Raw genomic sequence first — 7,930 nt, forward strand, 5'->3', positions numbered from 1 at the left:
CGTGTTGGATTTAGTGTTTCAAATACATGTATCAATATAGGAGAAAACAGAGTGAAACCTAAAAATTCAAACTGTTACTGGAAAGGAACGCTTCAACATAGAAGAACGACATTTGGGGAACCAAGTCGCCTTAGTGTACTGATCATTACCTGAAAGTATCATCCAGTTTGGGTGAAAAAATATTTGCTGAGATTTCTGGAGATTCGTAATTTTTGGAAGCTTGGCAACCCCTTTCCATGAAAGTGTTTCTCGCCAGTCACTGCTTAGGGCTACATCAAGAGGAAACAAAACATAGAGACAGAACGTGAAACTACTTTACTGTGTCAAGTTTCAAGAAGCTAGCACAAACCGTGTTGGATTTAGAGTTCCAAATACATGTATCAATATAGGAGAAAACAGAGTGAAACCTAAAAATTCAAACTGTTACTGGAAATGAACGCTTCAACATAGAAGAACGACATTTGGGGAACCAAGTCGCCTTAGTGTACTGATCATTACCTGAAAGTATCATCCAGTTTGGGTGAAAAAATATTTGCTGAGATTTCTGGAGATTCGTAATTTTTGGAAGCTTGGAAACCCCTTTCCATGGAAGTGTTTCTCGCCAGTCACTGCTTAGGGCTACATCAAGAGGAAACAAAACATAGAGACAGAACGTGAAACTACTTTACTGTGTCAAGTTTCAAGAAGCTAGCACAAACCGTGTTGGATTTAGAGTTCCAAATACATCTATCAATATAGGAGAAAACAGAGTGAAACCTACAAATTCAAACTGTTACGGGAAAGGAACGCTTCAAATAGAAGAACGAAATTTGGGGAACCAAGTCGCCTTAGTGTACTGATCATTACCTGAAAGTATCATCCAGTTTGGGTGAAAATATTTGCTGAGATTTCTGGAGATTTGTAATTTTTGGAAGCTTGGCAACCCCTTTCCATGAAAGTGTTTCTCGCCAGTCAGTGCTTAGGGCTACATCAAGAGGAAACAAAACATAGAGATAGAACATGAAACTACTTTACTGTGTAAAGTTTCAAGAAGCTAGCACAAACCGTGTTGGATTTAGAGTTCCAAATACATGTATCAATATAGGAGAAAACAGAGTGAAACCTAAAAATTCAAACTGTTACTGGAAATGAACGCTTCAACATAGAAGAACGACATTTGGGGAACCAAGTCGCCTTAGTGTACTGATCATTACCTGAAAGTATCATCCAGTTTGGGTGAAAAAATATTTGCTGAGATTTCTGGAGATTCGTAATTTTTGGAAGCTTGGCAACACCTTTCCATGAAAGTGTTTCTCGCCAGTCACTGCTTAGGGCTACATCAAGAGGAAACAAAACATAGAGACAGAACGTGAAACTACTTTACTGTGTCAAGTTTCAAGAAGCTAGCACAAACCGTGTTGGATTTAGAGTTTCAAATACATGTATCAATATAGGAGAAAACAGAGTGAAACCTAAAAATTCAAACTGTTACTGAAAAGGAACGCTTCAACATAGAAGAACGACATTTGGGGAACCAAGTCGCATTAGTGTACTGATCATTACCTGAAAGTATCATCCAGTTTGGGTGAAAAAATATTTGCTGAGATTTCTGGAGATTCGTAATTTTTGGAAGCTTGGCAACCCCTTTCCATGAAAGTGTTTCTCACCAGTCACTGCTTAGGGCTACATCAAGAGGAAACAAAACATAGAGACAGAACGTGAAACTACTTTACTGTGTCAAGTTTCAAGAAGCTAGCACAAACCGTGTTGGATTTAGAGTTCCAAATACATGTATCAATATAGGAGAAAACAGAGTGAAACCTAAAAATTCAAACTGTTACTGGAAATGAACGCTTCAACATAGAAGAACGACATTTGGGGAACCAAGTCGCATTAGTGTACTGATCATTACCTGGAAGTATCATCCAGTTTGGGTGAAAAAATATTTGCTGAGTTTTCTGGAGATTCGTAATTTTTGGAAGCTTGGCAACCCTTTTCCATGGAAGTGTTTCTCGCCCGTCACTGCTTAGGGCTACATCAAGAGGAAACAAAACATAGAGACAGAACGTGAAACTACTTTACTGTGTCAAGTTTCAAGAAGCTAGCAGAAACCGTGTTGGATTTAGAGTTCCAAATACATGTATCAATATAGGAGAAAACAGAGTGAAACCTAAAAATTCAAACTGTTACTGGAAATGAACGCTTCAACATAGAAGAACGACATTTGGGGAACCAAGTCGCCTTAGTGTACTGATCATTACCTGAAAGTATCATCCAGTTTGGGTGAAAAAATATTTGCTGAGATTTCTGGAGATTCGTAATTTTTGGATGCTTGGCAACCCCTTTCCATGAAAGTGTTTCACACCAGTCAGTGCTTAGGGCTACATCAAGAGGAAACAAAACATAGAGACAGAACGTGAAACTACTTTACTGTGTCAAGTTTCAAGAAGCTAGCACAAACCGTGTTGGATTTAGAGTTCCAAATACATGTATCAATATAGGAGAAAACAGAGTGAAACCTAAAAATTCAAACTGTTACTGGAAATGAACGCTTCAACATAGAAGAACGACATTTGGGGAACCAAGTCGCCTTAGTGTACTGATCATTACCTGAAAGTATCATCCAGTTTGGGTGAAAAAATATTTGCTGAGATTTCTGGAGATTCGTAATTTTTGGAAGCTTGGAAACCCCTTTCCATGGAAGTGTTTCTCGCCAGTCACTGCTTAGGGCTACATCAAGAGGAAACAAAACATAGAGACAGAACGTGAAACTACTTTACTGTGTCAAGTTTCAAGAAGCTAGCACAAACCGTGTTGGATTTAGAGTTCCAAATACATCTATCAATATAGGAGAAAACAGAGTGAAACCTACAAATTCAAACTGTTACGGGAAAGGAACGCTTAAAATAGAAGAACGAAATTTGGGGAACCAAGTCGCCTTAGTGTACTGATCATTACCTGAAAGTATCATCCAGTTTGGGTGAAAATATTTGCTGAGATTTCTGGAGATTTGTAATTTTTGGAAGCTTGGCAACCCCTTTCCATGAAAGTGTTTCTCGCCAGTCAGTGCTTAGGGCTACATCAAGAGGAAACAAAACATAGAGATAGAACATGAAACTACTTTACTGTGTAAAGTTTCAAGAAGCTAGCACAAACCGTGTTGGATTTAGAGTTCCAAATACATGTATCAATATAGGAGAAAACAGAGTGAAACCTAAAAATTCAAACTGTTACTGGAAATGAACGCTTCAACATAGAAGAACGACATTTGGGGAACCAAGTCGCCTTAGTGTACTGATCATTACCTGAAAGTATCATCCAGTTTGGGTGAAAAAATATTTGCTGAGATTTCTGGAGATTCGTAATTTTTGGAAGCTTGGCAACACCTTTCCATGAAAGTGTTTCTCGCCAGTCACTGCTTAGGGCTACATCAAGAGGAAACAAAACATAGAGACAGAACGTGAAACTACTTTACTGTGTCAAGTTTCAAGAAGCTAGCACAAACCGTGTTGGATTTAGAGTTTCAAATACATGTATCAATATAGGAGAAAACAGAGTGAAACCTAAAAATTCAAACTGTTACTGAAAAGGAACGCTTCAACATAGAAGAACGACATTTGGGGAACCAAGTCGCATTAGTGTACTGATCATTACCTGAAAGTATCATCCAGTTTGGGTGAAAAAATATTTGCTGAGATTTCTGGAGATTCGTAATTTTTGGAAGCTTGGCAACCCCTTTCCATGAAAGTGTTTCTCACCAGTCACTGCTTAGGGCTACATCAAGAGGAAACAAAACATAGAGACAGAACGTGAAACTACTTTACTGTGTCAAGTTTCAAGAAGCTAGCACAAACCGTGTTGGATTTAGAGTTCCAAATACATGTATCAATATAGGAGAAAACAGAGTGAAACCTAAAAATTCAAACTGTTACTGGAAATGAACGCTTCAACATAGAAGAACGACATTTGGGGAACCAAGTCGCATTAGTGTACTGATCATTACCTGGAAGTATCATCCAGTTTGGGTGAAAAAATATTTGCTGAGTTTTCTGGAGATTCGTAATTTTTGGAAGCTTGGCAACCCTTTTCCATGGAAGTGTTTCTCGCCCGTCACTGCTTAGGGCTACATCAAGAGGAAACAAAACATAGAGACAGAACGTGAAACTACTTTACTGTGTCAAGTTTCAAGAAGCTAGCAGAAACCGTGTTGGATTTAGAGTTCCAAATACATGTATCAATATAGGAGAAAACAGAGTGAAACCTAAAAATTCAAACTGTTACTGGAAATGAACGCTTCAACATAGAAGAACGACATTTGGGGAACCAAGTCGCCTTAGTGTACTGATCATTACCTGAAAGTATCATCCAGTTTGGGTGAAAAAATATTTGCTGAGATTTCTGGAGATTCGTAATTTTTGGATGCTTGGCAACCCCTTTCCATGAAAGTGTTTCACACCAGTCAGTGCTTAGGGCTACATCAAGAGAAAACAAAACATAGAGATAGAACGTGAAACTACTTTACTGTTTCAAGTTTCAAGAAGCTAGCACAAACCGTGTTGGATTTAGAGTTCCAAATACATGTATCAATATAGGAGAAAACAGAGTGAAACCTAAAAATTCAAACTGTTACTGGAAATGAACGCTTCAACATAGAAGAACGAAATTTGGGGAACCAAGTCGCCTTAGTGTACTGATCATTACCTGAAAGTATCATCCAGTTTGGGTGAAAAAACATTTCCTGAGATTTCTGGAGATTCGTAATTTTTGGAAGCTTGGCAACCCCTTTCCATGAAAGTGTTTCTCGCCAGTCACTGCTTAGGGCTACATCAAGAGGAAACAAAACATAGAGACAGAACGTGAAACTACTTTACTGTGTCAAGTTTCAAGAAGCTAGCACAAACCGTGTTGGATTTAGAGTTTCAAATATATGTATCAATATAGGAGAAAACAGAGTGAAACCTAAAAATTCAAACTGTTACAGGAAATGAACGCTTCAACATAGAAGAACGACATTTGGGGAACCAAGTCGCCTTAGTGTACTGATCATTACCTGAAAGTATCATCCAGTTTGGGTGAAAAAATATTTGCTGAGATTTCTGGAGATTCGTAATTTTTGGAAGCTTGGCAACCCCTTTCCATGAAAGTGTTTCTCGCCAGTCACTGCTTAGGGGTACATCAAGAGGAAACAAAACATAGAGACAGAACGTGAAACTACTTTACTGTGTCAAGTTTCAAGAAGCTAGCACAAACCGTGTTGGATTTAGAGTTCCAAATACATGTATCAATATAGGAGAAAACAGAGTGAAACCTAAAAATTCAAACTGTTACTGGAAATGAACGCTTCAACATAGAAGAACGACATTTGGGGAACCAAGTCGCCTTAGTGTACTGATCATTACCTGAAAGTATCATCCAGTTTGGGTGAAAAAATATTTGCTGAGATTTCTGGAGATTCGTAATTTTTGGAAGCTTGGCAACCCCTTTCCATGAAAGTGTTTCTCGCCAGTCACTGCTTAGGGCTACATCAAGAGGAAACAAAACATAGAGACAGAACGTGAAACTACTTTACTGTGTCAAGTTTGAGAAGCTAGCACAAACCGTGTTGGATTTAGAGTTCCAAATACATGTATCAATATAGGAGAAAACAGAGTGAAACCTAAAAATTCAAACTGTTACTGGAAATGAACGCTTCAACATAGAAGAACGACATTTGGGGAACCAAGTCGCCTTAGTGTACTGATCATTACCTGAAAGTATCATCCAGTTTGGGTGAAAAAATATTTGCTGAGATTTCTGGAGATTCGTAATTTTTGGAAGCTTGGAAACCCCTTTCCATGGAAGTGTTTCTCGCCAGTCACTGCTTAGGGCTACATCAAGAGGAAACAAAACATAGAGACAGAACGTGAAACTACTTTACTGTGTAAAGTTTCAAGAAGCTAGCACAAACCGTGTTGGATTTAGAGTTCCAAATACATGTATCAATATAGTAGAAAACAGAGTGAAACCTAAAAATTCAAACTGTTACTGGAAATGAACGCTTCAACATAGAAGAACGACATTTGGGGAACCAAGTCGCCTTAGTGTACTGATCATTACCTGAAAGTATCATCCAGTTTGGGTGAAAAAATATTTGCTGAGATTTCTGGAGATTCGTAATTTTTGGAAGCTTGGCAACCCCTTTCCATGAAAGTGTTTCTCGCCAGTCACTGCTTAGGGCTACATCAAGAGGAAACAAAACATAGAGACAGAACGTGAAACTACTTTACTGTGTCAAGTTTCAAGAAGCTAGCACAAACCGTGTTGGATTTAGAGTTTCAAATACATGTATCAATATAGGAGAAAACAGAGTGAAACCTAAAAATTCAAACTGTTACTGGAAAGGAACGCTTCAACATAGAAGAACGACATTTGGGGAACCAAGTCGCATTAGTGTACTGATCATTACCTGAAAGTATCATCCAGTTTGGGTGAAAAAATATTTGCTGAGATTTCTGGAGATTCGTAATTTTTGGAAGCTTGGCAACCCCTTTCCATGAAAGTGTTTCTCGCCAGTCACTGCTTAGGGCTACATCAAGAGGAAACAAAACATAGAGACAGAACGTGAAACTACTTTACTGTGTCAAGTTTCAAGAAGCTAGCACAAACCGTGTTGGATTTAGAGTTCCAAATACATGTATCAATATAGGAGAAAACAGAGTGAAACCTAAAAATTCAAACTGTTACTGGAAATGAACGCTTCAACATAGAAGAACGACATTTGGGGAACCAAGTCGCATTAGTGTACTGATCATTACCTGGAAGTATCATCCAGTTTGGGTGAAAAAATATTTGCTGAGATTTCTGGAGATTCGTAATTTTTGGAAGCTTGGCAACCCTTTTCCATGGAAGTGTTTCTCGCCCGTCACTGCTTAGGGCTACATCAAGAGGAAACAAAACATAGAGACAGAACGTGAAACTACTTTACTGTGTCAAGTTTCAAGAAGCTAGCAGAAACCGTGTTGGATTTAGAGTTCCAAATACATGTATCAATATAGGAGAAAACAGAGTGAAACCTAAAAATTCAAACTGTTACTGGAAATGAACGCTTCAACATAGAAGAACGACATTTGGGGAACCAAGTCGCCTTAGTGTACTGATCATTACCTGAAAGTATCATCCAGTTTGGGTGAAAAAATATTTGCTGAGATTTCTGGAGATTCGTAATTTTTGGATGCTTGGCATCCCCTTTCCATGAAAGTGTTTCACACCAGTCAGTGCTTAGGGCTACATCAAGAGAAAACAAAACATAGAGATAGAACGTGAAACTACTTTACTGTTTCAAGTTTCAAGAAGCTAGCACAAACCGTGTTGGATTTAGAGTTCCAAATACATGTATCAATATAGGAGAAAACAGAGTGAAACCTAAAAATTCAAACTGTTACTGGAAATGAACGCTTCAACATAGAAGAACGAAATTTGGGGAACCAAGTCGCCTTAGTGTACTGATCATTACCTGAAAGTATCATCCAGTTTGGGTGAAAAAATATTTGCTGAGATTTCTGGAGATTCGTAATTTTTGGAAGCTTGGCAACCCCTTTCCATGAAAGTGTTTCTCGCCAGTCACTGCTTAGGGCTACATCAAGAGGAAACAAAACATAGAGACAGAACGTGAAACTACTTTACTGTGTCAAGTTTCAAGAAGCTAGCACAAACCGTGTTGGATTTAGAGTTCCAAATACATGTATCAATATAGGAGAAAACAGAGTGAAACCTAAAAATTCAAACTGTTACTGGAAATGAACGCTTCAACATAGAAGAACGACATTTGGGGAACCAAGTCGCCTTAGTGTACTGATCATTACCTGAAAGTATCATCCAGTTTGGGTGAAAAAATATTTGCTGAGATTTCTGGAGATTCGTAATTTTTGGAAGCTTGGCAACCCCTTTCCATGAAAGTGTTTCTCGCCAGTCA

The sequence above is a fragment of the Spermophilus citellus genome (assembly GCF_964194105.1).
Source record: "Spermophilus citellus genome assembly, contig: SCAFFOLD_59, whole genome shotgun sequence".
Classification (NCBI taxonomy): Eukaryota; Metazoa; Chordata; class Mammalia; order Rodentia; family Sciuridae; genus Spermophilus; species Spermophilus citellus.